Source organism: Rhipicephalus microplus, chromosome 1 (assembly GCF_043290135.1).
Source record: "Rhipicephalus microplus isolate Deutch F79 chromosome 1, USDA_Rmic, whole genome shotgun sequence".
Taxonomy (NCBI): domain Eukaryota; kingdom Metazoa; phylum Arthropoda; class Arachnida; order Ixodida; family Ixodidae; genus Rhipicephalus; species Rhipicephalus microplus.
This window is the reverse complement of record NC_134700.1, coordinates 169,650,098-169,665,801: the sequence shown is the minus strand read 5'-3', so window position 1 is coordinate 169,665,801 and position 15,704 is coordinate 169,650,098. Positions and strand designations below refer to the sequence as shown.

The 15,704-nt window shown below is 45.4% G+C and overlaps 13 non-coding genes and 1 pseudogene across 13 annotated transcripts; all 14 read right to left on the bottom strand.

Moving 5' to 3' along the window:
• Positions 1 to 78: 78 nt before the first annotated feature.
• Positions 79 to 149, bottom strand: TRNAG-CCC (transfer RNA glycine (anticodon CCC)). The gene has a single exon. It is a non-coding gene; the product is annotated as a tRNA-Gly (tRNA).
• Positions 150 to 409: 260 nt separating this feature from the next.
• Positions 410 to 480, bottom strand: TRNAG-CCC (transfer RNA glycine (anticodon CCC)). The gene has a single exon. It is a non-coding gene; the product is annotated as a tRNA-Gly (tRNA).
• A 260-nt stretch (positions 481 to 740) lies between these two features.
• Positions 741 to 811, bottom strand: TRNAG-CCC (transfer RNA glycine (anticodon CCC)). Its single transcript has one exon. It is a non-coding gene; the product is annotated as a tRNA-Gly (tRNA).
• Positions 812 to 1,074: 263 nt separating this feature from the next.
• Positions 1,075 to 1,145, bottom strand: TRNAG-CCC (transfer RNA glycine (anticodon CCC)). Its single transcript has one exon. It is a non-coding gene; the product is annotated as a tRNA-Gly (tRNA).
• A 259-nt stretch (positions 1,146 to 1,404) lies between these two features.
• On the bottom strand, positions 1,405 to 1,475 carry TRNAG-CCC (transfer RNA glycine (anticodon CCC)). The gene has a single exon. It is a non-coding gene; the product is annotated as a tRNA-Gly (tRNA).
• A 594-nt stretch (positions 1,476 to 2,069) lies between these two features.
• TRNAG-CCC (transfer RNA glycine (anticodon CCC)) lies at positions 2,070 to 2,140 on the bottom strand. The gene has a single exon. It is a non-coding gene; the product is annotated as a tRNA-Gly (tRNA).
• A 921-nt stretch (positions 2,141 to 3,061) lies between these two features.
• Positions 3,062 to 3,132, bottom strand: TRNAG-CCC (transfer RNA glycine (anticodon CCC)). Its single transcript has one exon. It is a non-coding gene; the product is annotated as a tRNA-Gly (tRNA).
• A 259-nt stretch (positions 3,133 to 3,391) lies between these two features.
• On the bottom strand, positions 3,392 to 3,462 carry TRNAG-CCC (transfer RNA glycine (anticodon CCC)). The gene has a single exon. It is a non-coding gene; the product is annotated as a tRNA-Gly (tRNA).
• Positions 3,463 to 4,051: 589 nt separating this feature from the next.
• TRNAG-CCC (transfer RNA glycine (anticodon CCC)) lies at positions 4,052 to 4,122 on the bottom strand. The gene has a single exon. It is a non-coding gene; the product is annotated as a tRNA-Gly (tRNA).
• A 72-nt stretch (positions 4,123 to 4,194) lies between these two features.
• Positions 4,195 to 6,397, bottom strand: LOC142768987 (uncharacterized; annotated as a pseudogene).
• Positions 6,398 to 9,323: 2,926 nt separating this feature from the next.
• On the bottom strand, positions 9,324 to 9,394 carry TRNAG-CCC (transfer RNA glycine (anticodon CCC)). The gene has a single exon. It is a non-coding gene; the product is annotated as a tRNA-Gly (tRNA).
• A 1,319-nt stretch (positions 9,395 to 10,713) lies between these two features.
• Positions 10,714 to 10,784, bottom strand: TRNAA-UGC (transfer RNA glycine (anticodon CCC)). The gene has a single exon. It is a non-coding gene; the product is annotated as a tRNA-Ala (tRNA).
• A 262-nt stretch (positions 10,785 to 11,046) lies between these two features.
• TRNAG-CCC (transfer RNA glycine (anticodon CCC)) lies at positions 11,047 to 11,117 on the bottom strand. Its single transcript has one exon. It is a non-coding gene; the product is annotated as a tRNA-Gly (tRNA).
• Positions 11,118 to 11,377: 260 nt separating this feature from the next.
• Positions 11,378 to 11,448, bottom strand: TRNAG-CCC (transfer RNA glycine (anticodon CCC)). The gene has a single exon. It is a non-coding gene; the product is annotated as a tRNA-Gly (tRNA).
• Positions 11,449 to 15,704: the final 4,256 nt, after the last annotated feature.

The window sequence follows — 15,704 nt, the reverse complement described above, 5'->3', positions numbered from 1 at the left end:
TTATGCGTAATAGATAACGGGAACGTCTTCGTTAGCCTTAGCAATAAAAATAAAAATCACCGTGAGAAAAAGGAGCAGTGCGCCGCCCGGGAATCGAACCCGGGACGCAAGAATGGGAATCTTACATGAGACCACTACACCAGCGGCGCCACGAGGAGGTGGCAATCTATATTTGATTAAGGCACATTTGCCAGTGCAAGATTATCGTTACAGTTAATTAACCCAACGCATGCTTGACCTCAATACTGAACCATACACCTGCGCACTGTGGCCGGGGGAAGGTTCATGATAGACGGATGTTCCCACTCTCAACTTTCGTAATAGCTTGGACTTGTCCGTAATAGATAACGAAAACGTCTTCGTTAACCTTAGCAATGAAAATAAAAATCACCGTGAGAAAAAGGAGCAGTGCACCGCCCGGGAATCGAACCCGGGTCGCAAGAATGGGAATCTTGCATGATACCACTACACCAGTGGCGCCACGAGGAGGTGGCAATCTCCATTCGATTAAGGCACATTTGCCTGTGCAAGATTATCGTTACAGTTAATTCACCCAACGCATGCTTGACCTCAATACGTAACCATAGACCTGCGCACTGTGGCCGGGAGAAGGTCCATGATAGATGGATGTTCCCACTCTCAAGTTTCCTAAAAGCTTGGCCTTGTGCGTAATAGATAACGAAAACGTCTTCGTTAACCTTAGAAATAAAAATTAAAATCACAGTGAGAAAAAGGAGCAGTGCGCCGCCCGGGAATCGAACCCGGGTCGCAAGAATGGGAATCTTGCGTGATACCACTACACCAGCGGCGCCACGAGCAGGTGGCAATCTCCATTCAATTAAGGCACATTTGCCAGTGCAAGATTATCGTTACAGTTAATTAACCCAACGCATGCTTGACCTCAATACTGAACCATAGACCTGCGCACTGTGGGTGGCCGGGAGAAGGTTCATGATAGATGGATGTTCCAACTCCCAACTTTCCTAAAAGCTTGGCCTTGTGCGTAATAGATAAAGGGAACGTCTTCGTTAACCTTAGCAATAAAAATAAAAACACCGTGAGAAAAAGGAGCAGTGCGCCGACCGGGAATTGAACCCGGGTCGCAAGAATGGGAATCTTGCATGATACCACTACACCAGCGGCGCCGCGAGGAGGTGGCAATCTCCATTCGATTAAGGCACATTTGCCAGTGCAAGATTATCGTTACAGTTAATCAACCCAACGCATACTTGACCTCAATACTGAACCATAGACCTGCGCACTGTGGCCGGGAGAAGGTTCATGATAGATGGATGTTCCAACTCTCAACTTTCCTGAAAGCTTGGCCTTGTGCGTAATAGATAACGGGAACGTCTCCGTTAACCTTAGCAATAAAAATAAAATCACCGTTAGAAAAAGGAGCAGAGCTCCGCCCGGGAATCGAACCCGGGTCGCAAGAATGGGAAACTTGCATGATACCACTACACCAGCGACGCTACGAGGAGGTGGCAATCTCCATTCGATTAAGGCACATTTGCCAGTGCAAGATTATCGTTACAGTTAATTAACCCAACGCATGCTTGACCGCAATACTTAACCATAGACCTGCGCACTGTGGCCGGGAAAAGGTTCATGATAGATGGATGTACCAACTTTCAACTTTCCTAAAAGCTTGGCCTTATGCGTAATAGATAACGGGAACGTCTTCGTTAGCCTTAGCAATAAAAATAAAAATCACCGTGAGAAAAAGGAGCAGTGCGCCGCCAGAGAATCGAACCCGGGTCGCAAGAATTGAAATCTTGCGTGATACCACTACACCAGCGGCGCCACGAGGAGGTGGCAATCTCCATTCGATTAAGGCACATTTGCCAGTGCAAGATTATCGTTACAGTTAATTAACCCAACGCATGCTTGACCTCAATACTGAACCATAGACCTGCGCACTGTGGGTGGCCGGGAGAAGGTTCATGATAGATGGATGTTCCAACTCCCAACTTTCCTAAAAGCTTGGCCTTGTGCGTAATAGATAAAGGGAACGTCTTCGTTAACCTTAGCAATAAAAATAAAAACATCGTGAGAAAAAGGAGCAGTGCGCCGCCCAGGAATCGAACCCGGGTCGCAAGAATGGGAATCTTGCATGATACCACTACACCAGCGGCGCCACGAGGAGGTGGCAATCTCCATTCGATTAAGGCACATTTGCCAGTGCAAGATTATCGTTACAGTTAATTAACCCAACGCATGCTTGACCTCAATACTTAACCATAGACCTGCGCACTGTGGCCGGGAGAAGGTTCATGATAGATGGATGTACCAACTTTCAACTTTCCTAAAAGCTTGGCCTTATGCGTAATAGATAACGGGAACGTCTTCGTTAGCCTTAGCAATAAAAATAAAAATCACCGTGAGAAAAAGGAGCAGTGCGCCGCCAGGGAATCGAACCCGGGTCGCAAGAATTGAAATCTTGCGTGATACCACTACACCAGCGGAGCCACGAGGAGGTGGCAATCTCCATTCGATTAAGGCACATTTGCCAGTGCAAGATTATCGTTACAGTTAATTAACCCAACGCATGCTTGACCGCAATACTTAACCATAGACCTGCGCACTGTGGCCGGGAAAAGGTTCATGATAGATGGATGTACCAACTTTCAACTTTCCTAAAAGCTTGGCCTTATGCGTAATAGATAACGGGAACGTCTTCGTTAGCCTTAGCAATAAAAATAGAAATCACCGTGAGAAAAAGGAGCAGTGCGCCGCCAGAGAATCGAACCCGGGTCGCAAGAATTGAAATCTTGCGTGATACCACTACGCCAGCGGCGCCACGAGGAGGTGGCAATCTCCATTCGATTAAGGCACATTTGCCAGTGCAAGATTATCGTTACAGTTAATTAACCCAACGCATGCTTGACCGCAATACTTAAGCATAGACCTGCGCACTGTGGCCGGGAGAAGGTTCATGATAGATGGATGTTCCAACTCCCAACTTTCCTAAAAGCTTGGCCTTGTGCGTAATAGATAAAGGGAACGTCTTCGTTAACCTTAGCAATAAAAATAAAAACATCGTGAGAAAAAGGAGCAGTGCGCCGCCCAGGAATCGAACCCGGGTCGCAAGAATGGGAATCTTGCATGATACCACTACACCAGCGGCGCCACGAGGAGGTGGCAATCTCCATTCGATTAAGGCACATTTGCCAGTGCAAGATTATCGTTACAGTTAATTAACCCAACGCATTCTTGACCTCAATACTGAACCATAGACCTGCGCACTCTGGCCGGGAGAAGGTTCATGATAGATGGATGTTCCAACTCTCAACTTTCCTGAAAGCTTGGCCTTGTGCGTAATAGATAACGGGAACGTCTCCGTTAACCTTAGCAATAAAAATAAAATCACCGTTAGAAAAAGGAGCAGTGCTCCGCCCGGGAATCGAACCCAGGTCGCAAGAATGGGAAACTTGCATGATACCACTACACCAGCGACGCCACTGGAGGTGGCAATCTCCATTCGATTAAGGCACATTTGCCAGTGCAAGATTATCGTTACAGTTAATTAACCCAACGCATGCTTGACCTCAATACTTAACCATAGACCTGCGCACTGTGGCCGGGAGAAGGTTCATGATAGATGGATGTACCAACTTTCAACTTTCCTAAAAGCTTGGCCTTATGCGTAATAGAGAACGGGAACGTTTTCGTTAGCCTTAGCAATAAAAATAAAAATCACCGTGAGAAAAAGGAGCAGTGCGCCGCCAGGGAATCGAACCCGGGTCGCAAGAATTGAAGTCTTGCGTGATACCACTACACCAGCGGAGCCACGAGGAGGTGGCAATCTCCATTCGATTAAGGCACATTTGCCAGTGCAAGATTATCGTTACAGTTAATTAACCCAACGCATGCTTGACCTCAATACTGAACCATAGACCTGCGCACTCTGGCCGGGAAAAGGTTCATGATAGATGGTTTTTCCCACTCTCAACTTTCCTAAAAGCTTGGCCTTGTGCGTAACAGATAACGGGAACGTCTTCGTTAACATAAGCAATAAAATAAAAATCACCGTGAGAAGAAGGAGCAGTGCGCCGCCCGGGAATCGAACCCGGGTCGCAAGAATGGGAATCTTGCGTGATACCACTACACCAGCGGCTTTTTTTTTCTTTATTGCCTGCTTCGCAAACGGTACAAATCAATATAAGAATACAGTGCAGTGTCACGTGTAAAAGTGCTGTCACATCTTCCAGCACATGGGGGTTAAAAAGGCAGACGCTTTATGCCCACCATCTTATCTAAACATGGCAACCACTCTGGCTTATCTTGTGCCTCGTATGCAGTCATCAAATACTGTACACTTTCTATGAAGTACTCTCGAGCGGGCCGGGGATTCACGTCTACGTTTCGCACTGCCATCCGTGTTCGCCACACACTGTGAAGAACCAATACCATGAACATATCGTAGGGCACACCGCCTACATTTATGACTGGCAAAAAACGGATGCCATACTGTGTAACTGGCAGGTCTTTCTTCAGGGTCCTTTGAAGGATGTCCCAGAGAAAGACTGCATCAGTACAGTCTAGAAAGATGTGGTCAACTGTCTCGAGTTTTCTGCAGATAATGCAATCAACTGACGGGACGAATATTCCTTTTTCTCGGAGCCATGGATTGGTAGGGAGTGTGCCGCTGTGAAGTTTGAAAAAGAATGTCTTCATTGATGGTCTAATTGGCATCTTCTTCACTCTTTTCAAGACGTCATCCCCGGGCCCATTAGGGTACAATGTTCTATACAGAGGCTCTGGCAACATGGTTTCTACAAGGTCCTTGTACAGTCTCTTTCGCGAAACCCTAGAGAGATACTCCATCGAAAATCGCACTCTCAATATTTCCACAGCAGCAATCACTTCTTTCATGTACCCCTTAGGTCTTTTTGTCACCCCATTGACAGTGGTTACAATGAAATCAGGCAAAAAATGGGACAGCCGCACATGTATCAACGTTCTCAAAAAACGATCATCTTGATCTCGTAAAAAAAACAAACCTAGATACTATCTGTCTCAGGAACAAGTGTACAAGACCAAGCCCCCCACTTTTCACAGAACGGAACAGATTCGTTCGGCTTGTCCTTTCCCACGTGGACGCCCAGATAAACACTGCGATCACTCTGTGTAGCTTTTGTACAGCAACTCGTGACATGAATAGCGCTTGTAAAACATACCATGCTCGTGAAATAAGAAATATGTTGCTCACTGTTGACCTCGTAAACATTGAGAAATCGCGCCCACCCCACGTTTTTGTCTTGTCTCTTAGTTGTTCTGTCTCTTGTTTCCAATATTCTGTTGTGTCTCTGTAGTGTTGGAGAGGTACCCCTAAGTACTTGTCAGGTATAACCTTCCATGTAATGCTTTCAAATATTGATGGTGTGTTCTGCCAATTTCCGTGCCATATTCCAAGACATTTACTCCAGTTGACTACTATCAGTGCAATCACAGAAGAATTTCACATCGTTTAGTGCTTCTCTAATACTCTCCCGATCTTCGCAGAACACAGCAATATCGTCGGCGTAACTAAGTATTTTGACCTCTGCAGACATCAAATGAAACCCCCGCACCTGATCATTCTGTATCACTTTCTGGCATAGAGGTTCTAAATAGATAGCAAAAAGCAGTGCTGATGCAGGGCATCCTTGTTTTACACTCGATAAGACTTGTATATTATCACTAAGCTGTTTGTTTATTACAATTTTTGTAGTGCATCCCGTGTACGCCATTCGGACCCCTTCCAACACCACAGACCCTATATTGACATAGTCAAGAATGCTGAAAAGTATGTCATGGTTCACGCGGTCAAATGCCTTCTCGAGATCGATTTGTAGCATAGCTACTTTACCGTCAAACTCATCGCAGCATTCTAACATATTTCGGGCTATATGAATGTTCGTCATAATTGTTCTGCCTTTTATGCCACAAGTCTGATGTGGTCCGGCTATTTTTTTAATCACTGTTTGAATTCGCCTGGCCAAAACACCCATGAATATTTTGTAGTCAACATTCGCTAGGGTTATGGGTCTGTAGGATGTGACGGACAGCTGTTTCCTGGGATCTTCAGTTTTTGGGATTAACACGATGTGTGTTCTCCGAAAAGATATTGGCAACTCTTTCCTCTCGTATGCCTCATCGAACACATTCCACAAAGCTTCTGCCACAAGATTTTTAAATTTCTTATAGAATGCTACACCTAGTCCATCTGGACCAGGTGTTTTACCGTTTTTCATTTTTTCAATGGTGATTTCAATTTCTCTGACCGAGATGGGTGCTTCTAATCTCGCTTTTACGTCATCCTCAAGCTTCGGCATAAGTGACAAGAAACGCCGACTATACGTACTCGTGTCCGCTCTGACGCCTCCCAACAGTTCTTGGAAATATTCCACAAACGCGCGCTCAATCTCGATTTTATCTGTGGTGACTTCATTTTTGTGTTCTATCGCCCTTATCTCGTTTCTTGTCGCGTAGCTCTTTTCATCTGTGACGGCACGTTTTGTGGGAACCTCGCCACACCATAATCTTTCTGCGCGTGCGCGTACCACCGCTCCTCTGTACCTTTCCGTATATACGGCTTCTAATTTTTGCTTCACTCTTCTTATTTCTTTACTGCGTTCTCCTGGTTGCGCGCATTCTTGACATAGCAAAAAATCAAGCTCACATTGCAGTTGTCTTTCTTTTTTCAGGTTAGTGCGTTTTATTGAAACTGATCTTCCAATTGCTTCTATTTTTACTTTTTCCTTGAAGCACTCCCATGTGTAAATTGAACTACTTGCGTCACCTTTCGCCACTTCTTTTAATTCCTTTTCAGCATTTTCTACAAACTTCTCATCCTCGAGTAGCTTTTCATTTAACTTCCAGAGTCCCCAATTGAATTTGGGCTTTTCTTTTTTATTAACGGTGAACATTACTAGACTATGGTCACTAAATGAAACATTCTTCACTGCGTAGCCCTGGCACATAGGAAGCAGGGACGTAGACACGTATGCTCTGTCAAGTCTAGCTTTACTGTTGAGCTGGTAATGCGTATAGTGCGTACCCTGCGCCAGTACATATCCCACGTCATACAAGTTCCGCTCACGCGTCATTGAATCCAATACCAAGGCACTAGAGTCACGTACAAAGTTTTTACATGCCCTGTCTTCGGCATTACACACACAGTTGAAATCGCCTAGAAGTATAACTGCCTTCTCGCATGATAGATACGTATCAAGACTTTCGAAGAATATTTTCCTATCTTGTTGTCTATTTGGCGCATATACGCACACAACGCGCCAACTAATGCCGGAAAGAAGAAAATCACATGCAATTAATCGCCCTTCATTATCACTGTGTACACTTTTTTCGACAATGCCAATTGTGTTCCTTAAAAAGAGAAGACATCCGCCTGAAGTACCTACAGAATGACTCACACATATATTGTATCTGGAGCGGAAGTTCAAAAATATGGTGTCCATCTGCTCTTCAGATTCAATTTTCGTTTCCTGCACAGCGGCGATATCAACGTCATTTTCAAGAAACAAACGACGTAACTGATACTGTCTCCTCTTCGAGCGTAAACCTCTAACGTTAAAAGTTGCGACGCGTAAGGCTGACTCTATATTGAAAGCCATGATTTTTTTTTTAGGGAAGGGAGTACAAAACACAGTGTTTACTTTAGGTGAACGTTTCTAAAAAAACGGCTTTAGTTTTACTGAAAATTTTGCGGCAATCGGTCCAGATTTTACAGAGGCATGGTGTGCGTAAACTCCGTTCACTTACGGGTTACTCTCCATCCGGAAAAAAGGCACAAAAAACTCAAGTCCCAGGAAGCTTTTGCGAAGGCTGCTTGGCCTCCGCCCGTGGATTAGTCTGCAAGTTCGGCCGTGGCTTCAACGTTGGTCGCCTCATTCCTATGGTTTTTGCTGGTGGTTCTTCTCGACCAACGTCTCCGGAGGTAGTGAAGTCTTCCCCAACAATGTCTCTTGGTCGCTTTCCAGCTAGTCCACTGCCTGCGTTGTCGCTGATTTCCATGTCGTCTTGCAGTGTGTCTGCGTCGCTGGGAGCCTTCACAGTCGGCAAGTGCTGTTCTGGCTTGTCTGTCGTTATCGGTTTTTCTGGCTGTGGTTCGGATGCCTTGTTCTCGACCTTTTCATTGTCCATCCTACTAGGCCTGCTCAGTTTCACCATTTCTGGGGTCGCCTCTTCCTTCCTCGCAGTCGCGCTCGCTGCCTCTTCAGCTTCACGCTCATCCATTAACAGCTCTGCGTGGTCGTTGCCACTCGGAGGTCCGGTGACGCTGGCATAAGCCAACGTGCAGTCGTTCTCCTCGTGGCCAAATCTTCGGCAGGCACCACAGCGTGGCACACGGCAATCTCGCCGTATGTGCCCGTTTGCTCGACAGCGTAAGCACACTGGCGCTCTGCCCGGAACAACCACCAAAGCTTGCTCACCGCTTACGTTCACTTGGTGAGGCAGGTCTTCAATTTTGACGCCCACTTTCAACCGAAGTGTCACAATACGGGTAGTGGAGCCTTTTTCGCTGATGCCGTTTACACGCCACCGCTCTCTGTTGACGTCAACCACTTGGCCGTACGGCTCGAAAGCACGTCGCACATCCTCATCGAGAACATTGTGCAGCAGCCAGTGCACTTTCATACGCACATCCTGATTTGCCGGATGAATGACAAGACAGCGACAATTTTTTACCTTGATATCGCCTTGCGATAGAATCGTCTTGACAGCGTCCATGTTCTTGAACGTTACAGCCCACACGTGGCTCATCCTATATGCCCCCAAAGCAACCACTTCGGGGAGCAGTCGCAGGCTGGCCAAGGTGTCACGGAAATCTTCCACTCGATAAGGTCGGGCTCGTACGTCAGCGTGCAGAAAAACCGTATTTAAAACAATTCGTCCTGTAGGAAGGGTTGGCAACACAACTTGATATTCCTTATCGTCATCAAAAGACCTGTTTCCGCGGCTAGTATCTGCCGCAAACGCCGCTCCTACGGAGCACATGATTCCTGCGTCCGACGCGCGTGAGTGCCGACGAAAGAATCACCACTACACCAGCGGCGCCACGAGGAAGTGGCGATCTCCATTCGATTAAGGCACATTTGCCAGTGCAAGAATATCGTTACAGTTAATTAACCCAACGCATGCTTGACCTCAATACTGAACCATAGACCTGCGCACTGTGGCCGGGAGAAGGTTCATGATAGATGGATGTTCCCACTCTCAACTTTCCTAAAAGCTTGGCCTTGTGCGTAATAGATAACGAAAACGTCTTCGTTAACCATAGCAATAAAAATAAAAATCACAGTGAGAAAAAGGAGCAGTGCGCCGCCCGGCAATCGAACCCGGGACGCAAGAATGGGAATCTTACATGATACCACTACACCAGCGGCGCCACGAGGAGGTGGCAATCTCCATTTGATTAAGGCACATTTGCCAGTGCAAGATTATTGTTACAGTTAATTAACCCAATGCATGCTTGACCTCAATACTGAACCATAGACCTGCGCACTGTGGCCGGTAGAAGGTTCATGATAGATGAATGTTCCCACTCTCAACTTTTCTAAAAGCTTAGCCTTGTGCGTAATGGATAACGGGAACGTCCTCCTTAGCCTTAGCAATAAAAATAAAAATCACCGTGAGAAAAAGGAGCAGTGCGCCGCCCGGGAATCGAACCCGGGTCGCAAGAATGGAAATCTTGCATGATTTTTTTTCTTTGTTCCCTTCTTGACTACAGGTCAAGCTAATACGACAATCACTATCACACGTGTTTCATGCGTGCTAATGCGTCAAACAAAGATATTACATCTTCAGCACAGTCGGTAGTCTTATACACATCTCGCACTTTTATAACAGCTTCCACGAAACACTCATTAACAGATAGAACTCTCACATCACAGTGTCTGTACGATAGGATACTACGCCAAACCGAATGAAGACAAGTAAAAATATAACATCCAAATTTTGCACAGAACTATCACAAGGCAAAAAACGAATTCCATATGAAGTAAGAGGTCAATCTTTTTTTAAAGTCCTCTTTAAAATGTCCCAAAAGAAAATAGCGTTCTCACAATCAATAAACACATGTTCAATAATACCACTACACCAGCGGTGCCACGAGGAAGTAGCAGTCTCCATTCGGTTAAGGCACATTTGCCAGCGCTTGATTATAGTTACTGTTAATTATCCCAACGTATGCTTGACCTCGATACTGAACCACAGACGTGAGCACTGGGGCCGGGAGAAGACTCATCAGAGCTGGATGTTCCCACCCCTCAACTTCCTTAAAAGCTTGGCCTTGTGCGTAATAGATAACAGGAAGGTCTTCGTTAACCTTTGTGCAATAAAAATAGAATTATGCCGAGAGAAAAAGGATGAGTGCGAAACCCGGGAATCGAACCAGGGTCGCAAGACTGAGAGTCTTGCATGATACCACTACACCAGCGGCGCCACGAGGAAGTGGCAGTCTCCATTCGGTTAAGGCCCATTTGCCAGCGCTTGATTATCGTTACCGTTAATTATCCCAACGTATGCTTGACCTCTTTACTGAACCAGAGACGTGCGCACATGGCCCGGGAGAAGGCTCATGAGAGCTAGATGTTCTCACTCCTCAACTTCCCTAGAAGCTTGGCCTTATCCGTAATAGATAATGGGACCGTCTTCGTTAACCTTAATGCAATAAAAATAACAATAGGTCTTGAGAAAAAGGATCAGTGCGCCACCAGGGAATCGAACCCGGGTCGCAAGATTGCAAATCTTGCGTGATACCACAACACCAGCGGCGCCACGAGGAAGTGGCAGTCTCCATTCGGTTAAGACACATTTGCCAGCGCTTGATTATCGTTACCGTTAATTATTCCAACGTATGCTTGACCTCTTTACTGAACCAGAGACGTGCGCAATGGGCCCGGGAAAAGGCTCATGAGAGCTGGATGTTTCCACCCTTCAACTTTCCTAAAAGCTTGGCCTTATGCGTAATAGATAACGGGGAACATCTTCGTTAACCTTAGCAATAAAAATAAAAATCACCGTGAGAAAAAGGAGCAGTGCGCCGCCCGGGAATCGAACCCGGATCGCAAGAATGGGAATCTTGCATGATACCACTACACCAGCGGCGCCATGAGGAGGTGGCAATCTCCATTCGATTAAGGCACATTCGCCAGTGCAAGATTATCGTTACAGTTAATTAACCCAACGCATGCTTGACCTCAATACTGAACCATAGACCTGCGCACTGTGGCCGGGAGATGGTTCATGATAGATGGATGTTCCAACTCTCAACTTTCCTAAAAGCTTGGCCTTGTGCGTAATAGATAACGGGAACGTCTTCGTTAACCTTAGCAATAAAAATAAAAATCACCGTGAGAAAAAAGAGCAGTGCGCCGCCCGGGAATCGAAACCGGGTCGCAAGAATGGGAATCTTGCATGATACCACCACACCAGCGGCGCCACGATGAGGTGGCAATCTCCCTTTAATTAAGGCACATTTGCCAGTGCAAGATTATCGTTACAGTTAATTAACCCAACGCATGCTTGACCTCAATACTGACCCATAGACCTGTGCACTGTGGCCGGGAGAAGGTTCATGATAGATGAATGTTCCCACTCTCAACTTTCCTAAAAGCTTGGCCTTGTGCGTAATAGATAACGGGAGCGTCCTCATTAACCTTAGCAATAAAAATAAAAAATCACCTTGAGAAAAAGGAGCAGTGCGCCGCCCGGGAATCGAACCTGGGTCGCAAAAATGGGAATCTTGCATGATTTTTTTTTCTTTGTTGCCTTCTTGACTACAGGTCAAGCTAATACGACAATCACTATCACACGTGTTTCATGCGTGCTAACGCGTCAAACAAAGATATTACATCTTCAGCACAGTCGGCAGTCTTATACACATCTCGCACTTTTATAACAGCTTCCACGAAACACTCATTAACAGATAGAACTCTCACATCACAGTGTCTGTACGATAGCATACTACGCCAAACCGAATGAAGACCAAGTAAAAATATAACATCCAAATTTCGCTCAGAACTATCACAAGGCAAAAAACGAATTCCGTAGGAAGTAAGAGGACAATCTTGTTTTAAAGTACTCTTTCCGATGGAGGCGGAAATGTTGTGGGCCCGTCTGCTCAGATTTGGGTGCTCGTTAAAGAACCCCAGGTGGTCGAATTTTCCGGAGCCCTCCACTACGGCGTCTCTCATAATCATATGGTGGTTTTGCGACGTTAAACCCCACAAATCAATCAATCAATCAATGTTTTAAAGTCCTCTGTAAAATGTCCCAAAAGAAAATTGCGTTCTTACAATCAATAAACACATGTTCAATGATACCGCTACACCAGCGGTGCCACGAGGAAGTAGCAGTCTCCATTCAGTTAAGGCACATTTGTCAGTGCATGATTATTGTTACCGTTTATTATCCCAACGTATGCTTGACCTCGATACTGATTCTTAGACGTGCGCACTGGGCCCGGGAGAAGGCTAATGACAGCTGGATGTTCCTGCCCCTCAACTTACCTAAAAGCTTGGCCTTGTTCGTAATAGATAACGGGAACGCCTTCGTTAAGCCCAATGCAATTTTGACGTCCCCGCAAACACGGACTGAACCCCGCTCCTTTCAAGATGTTTTCGTTCGTTTCTCAAACCCACGCATAAAAAAAAGGAACAGAAAACCTTCGGTTAACGAAAGGGCATTCCGGAGTGAAGTACCAGAAGTATTATTTCTACTATTCTCACGGGCTCCCCCGCGCAAACACGAGGACCGGGCGGTGCCTTGTCGCCTACAGACCGTGTGACGGTGTACGGTGAAGATAATCGGCGCGCACCCTTCAGATATGTGGCATGGGAGAGCAGCAGAGCACCTTTTGTTGGTTCGGGGAATGCGACGCCGCCGCAGCGCTTGTGCCGGGACCAGTTTGACTTTCCGTCAGCCTCCGTGGCTCCAGGGCTCATTACTGCGTTCTGCGCGGATGGCCGCCCGCGGCGGTGAATGACGAAGAAGCGTTGGCTACGAAGAATTTCGCGGGGGACGTCTCACAATGAATTTAAAGTTACGTAGTGAAAAAGACAAGGTGCAGTGTGCCACCCGGGAATCGAACCCTGGTCGCAAGAATGGGAATCTTTCATTATACCACTACACCAGTGGCGCTACGAGGAATTGGCAGTCTCCATTCGGTTAAGGCATATTCGCCAGTGCATGATTAACGTTACCGTTAATTATCCCATCGTATACTTGACTTCGATACCAAACAATAGACGTGCGCACTGGGCCCTGAAAAGGGCTCATGAGAGGTGGATGTTCCCGCCCTTCTTTTTTTCTAAAGGCTTGGCCTTGTGCGTAATAGATAACGGAACTGCTGATACTATCGAAGGTCGTGATCTCAAATCCGGCCTGCGTTGACCCGGTTTCGATGGAGGCGCATATCAAGAGAGTGGATAGGCGTGCACCGGATAATTCAATAAAGTCTCTTGTCTGTCTCTCTTTTTCTCTCTTGTGTAGTTCAATATAAGTGTGCGGTAAAGAACCCCATGTGACCAAAGTTTTCGGGCTCTTCACTGTGGTTTCTGTCGCAATCATATTGTCACCATTGATGAACGAGCCATTGTGGCTCATACGCGTTTGTGGGCACGAAGAAGAAGAGAACATCTTCGTTGCTCTGGTTCACAGAATGGACACAGGGGGGATATCGCCAGACCAGCTCTGTGCAAGTAAAAGTTTAATGGAGGGACACGACATCGAAATTTGGTTAAAATAACTTCTAACTTTTTAGATTGACTCCACTGAGGTTTCCAGGGGTATGTTAGGTGCTGATAGTCCGTATATTTAGTAATATTTTCCATAATATCCGTATAAATAGCCCATTTTCTATATCTGATCGACACTATGTGTTCCGATTCTGGTAGTACCGAGATGACAGGGCCATCAAGTGTGGCTCGAGATAGTGAATCGGCTATTTCATTCAACCGTATGCCACAGTGTCCCGGGACCCAGACTAACTTCAGGAACTTCACATGAGGTGGAACTAATGTTTGTAATGTCGCTAGAGCTCTTGATTGTTCTGAAGCTGTGAGAGTAGTACACAGCGAAAGAGAATCAGTAATTATCATTGCACTCTCTTCGTTTGAAGGAAGTTTTCGTAGCGCTAAAATAATAGCCAGGAGCTCAGCTTCGAAAACCGGAGTGAAGTCTGGTAGTCTTACCGAGAATGACCAACCGAGGTAATCTGAGACGATTCCTACTGCTGCCTTTTCTTTATTCACAGAAGCGTCTGTGGCTATTATGTTCTTTATTTCCGCATGAGCTATGTAGTCTTCTAACCTGTCATTTAAGTAACTCGAAGATTGAAACTTAGATAGTGGGGGAAAAATTTCATCACATTCTATCGTAATATTGTGATTTAATGCTTTGGTTCCAATTACCGATCTGATATCCACCTTTATGCTTTCAAGTTTCTTTTGTACAAAAATAATCTGGGGAGTACGAAAGCGTGGCCAGTGAGCGAGGAAGAAGGCGTCGGGGTCACTAATAAAGGCATATGCAGACCGTCTCGCTGATAAGCCGTAAAATTTCAAGTATGTTTGTACTGTTAAGATACGGAATCGGCAAAGAATAGTTGGTATGCGAGCTTCCTGATATAGTACATTAATAGCGACATACCTGGGGAGTCGCAAACACAACCGTAACGCTTCTCGCTCTAATAGAACTAACGGTTTAATTTTGTACGTAGGGCCACCCGAAAATAATATACACCCAAATTCGAGTATTGGGCGCATGTACATTTTATATATCATTAATAAGGTGTGTCTACGTAACCCATATTTTCTGTTGCTCAACCTTCGCAATAAGCCTGAAGCTCGTTGTGCCTTTGCCACGTTATAGTCTATGTGAGGGCTCCAGTTAAGTTTCTCGTTATAAATAATGCCCAAATATTTGATAGACTCTACTTGTGGAATCGGTTCCTGATTATAAAGTACTGAAATTTGAATAGAATCTGCTATAGGGAACACCAGGAGCGCACTTTTACTGATGTTTAGAGACAATGAAATTGAATGCAGCCAAACTTCAAGAGAATACATGTACTTTTGCAATTTTTGATGCAAAGAATAAATGTCACTATCTGCAACGAAAAATGCAATGTCGTCTGCATAAATGTAGACAGTGATATCTCGTTCAATGGGAATTGAGCTCATCAACACATTGAATAACAGCGGAGATAGGACCGCCCCTTGAGGTACTCCACGTTGCTGTTTGAATTTAGATGAGTGACATCCATCCTTTGCACAATAAAATTCTCTCGATTTTAGAAACTCTGCTACCCAATCAACAATATAACGCGGAAAGTCACATTCGTGTAAAGAATTCAATAAAATTGAGTGCTCAACGCTATCATAAGCTTTAGCTATGTCTAGTGTTACTAGTACCGCGTATTGTCGTCTTTTTCGGGCAAGCTGTATTCGGCTCTCTAAGTCGGCATGAGCACACCAAATTGAGCATTCGCTACGAAAACCTATTTGAAATGGTTTCAATATTAGCTTGTCAGCCATCCAAACTTTTATTCTATTATTGAGAACTCTCTCTATAATTTTGATCAGGTGAGATGTTAGAGAGATTGGTCTGATGTTGTCAATGTTAAAACCTGACCCTTGTTTTTTTAATATGGGAATCACTCTAGCTATTTTCCAGTCATGTGGTATCCAGGCATT